Source organism: Doryrhamphus excisus, linkage group LG12 (genome assembly GCF_037039965.1).
Source record: "Doryrhamphus excisus strain RoL-2023G ecotype Guam linkage group LG12, RoL_Dexc_Guam_v1.1, whole genome shotgun sequence".
NCBI lineage: Eukaryota > Metazoa > Chordata > Actinopteri > Syngnathiformes > Syngnathidae > Doryrhamphus > Doryrhamphus excisus.
In genome coordinates, this window is record NC_136368.1 from 29052 (window position 1) to 31455 (window position 2404).

The window sequence follows — 2404 nt, forward strand, 5'->3', positions numbered from 1 at the left end:
AAAGTTGGGATTTCCCACACCAAAGCAGCACTTTGAACAGCTCCTGTGTCTCCCTCGCTCTACATAATAAATACATATTCCATGTGCATGTGCAGTATTCCAATAAGTACTTCATATATGTATTACATATATTCTCAATTTTCATTCAGTCATTCATTTTCAAATCCTTAGTAGGATGGCGAGGATATGCTGGAGCCTATCTCAGTTGGCAAGAGGGAGAGGATAGATACTGCATGTACATGTACTGTACATCTTCTCCTTTCTCTGTGGGGGGCAGTGGGTCGCCATAGCAAACCTTCTCCTCCATCCAACCCTGTCTTCTGCATCTGTCTCTCTCACACCAAGTCCCCTCATGTCCTTCACTACATCCATAAACCCCCTCTTTGGTCTTCCTCTGTATGTACCGTATATACTGTACATGAGTATATGTACTTATATAAACATGCAGTTGTGTAGCTTTCTGTTAAGTTGGTGCGCTTCCACTGGCTGGCTACCCTTTTTGGTAAAAATGTTTTTTAAAGTCAATTTAATAGGTTAAAACACAACATAAACATTAATGGGGGCACTAGCGAGCAGGTTTTAGGTTGGGAGTGTCCACCGAGGACCACTAAAACACATACATTTTCAACACATGATGCATGCTCCCAAAGTCTGGTACGTTTCTGAGTAAGTTATAGTCCCCAGAAAGGTTTTTTATTTGCCGGAATGAAACATGGTTGTACACCACCACAATTTATTGGGGGGGGGGGGGGGGTGAACCAGCCGTGACCATCCAAGGGTGTGTGCGTGCCAGAGGTGAAAGTGACTGCACTTGAGCGCGCGCACACATACACACACACACACACCAGTTGCAGGAAGATGAGGATGCTTTCAGTGTGGGGGTCCCATGTGGTCTCAGTAGGCATCTGTTGGCCCTCCCCCCAGCACAGCTTTTGTATTACCTAACTCACCCCCAACCCCTTCCAGCCGGTCCCTGGTGGGCTGGTCCATGGGCCAGGCTGGGTGTGAGGATGGCAGCCGAGCAGCAGGCCTGAGCCCTGTGCGGGCTTCCAGGCCCTCATGGGAGCCCAGGGTGCCCCCCGAGGGAGGTCAGCGATGACGAGGCGAGCAGGCGGGTCACTCAGGAGGCATCTGCTCTGCTCTTGCTGTGGAGGCACCTCCCCTTAACCCCCAAAACATGTTACTCAATGGATTAGTTATTTCATGCGTCATCACTTTTTAAAATGTATTAACGCCCCCACCCCAAAAAAGTAATTAAAAGAGTCAAGTAATGCCTTTAATAAAATGGATGAATATAGTAACTACACACGTTCCTTAAACCCTTTACAAATTTCCCCACTGAGGGACGAATAAAGGCATATCTTAATCTTAAACATTATGATTAAAAATGTTCCTTTATTATGGAACATTTATTATGATGGATTGATATACTAGAAAATTACAAATACATTCTAAGAAAATACATGAATTAAATAAAAATTGTTTTTTAAAATGTTTACTTCATGTATTTATTAGTCATTCATTAATTTTCTACCACTTATCCTCACAAGGGTTGCAGGGGGTGCTGGAACCTATCCCAGCTGTCTTGGTGAGAGACAGAGACACCCACATTCATACCTATTGACAATTTGGAGTGGCTATTAACCTAGCATCTTTTTGGAATGGGGGAGGAAACCGGAGTACCCCGAGAATACCCACGCATGCACGGGGAGCACATGCAAACGGCACACAGAGATGGCCGAGTGTGGAATTGAACTCAGGTCTCCTGGCTGTGTGGCCTGCACGCTAACCCCTTGATCACCGTGCAGTCAGCATATATTATCAAAATTTTAATACATCACAATGTTCTACCTATTTTAAATATGTATTATTTAATAATTGAAACAAAACCATCACTGTTTCTTGATACTTTGTATTTTTCTTTTCATATGAACATGAAAAAGAGACATGCAAGACAATTGGAGTCTCCACAGAATTGGACTAAATAAACATCGGCGGTTTATGCACAAGCTGCTGTGTCATACTTCTGCAACGTCTGGCAGCTGCACAGCCAAGTTAGTGTGTGTGTGGGTGTTTTGGATGTCTGGGTTGGGGGGGGTGGACTAGGGTCTTAAAAAATCTCCTGCAGCCTCCGTCTGTGCACAGCGTCAAGGCTGAGGGAACAATACTTCCTCACAGAAAGACAGATTGGCCGGCAGCTGCTTTGTTGAAAAGCCAGACACACTTCTCAACACCCCCCCCCCCCACCCCCCTAATGCACAACACACACCCGCTTTAGTCTTTGTTGATGAGGACATTAATGGTCATTTACCAAAGTAAGGTGTAGAGGAGTCTTCCACCTACTCTTGGTTCTTCAGAATGCTTTCTTGCTGTCGAACAGGGAATTTCCGCAGCCAGAGGAAGC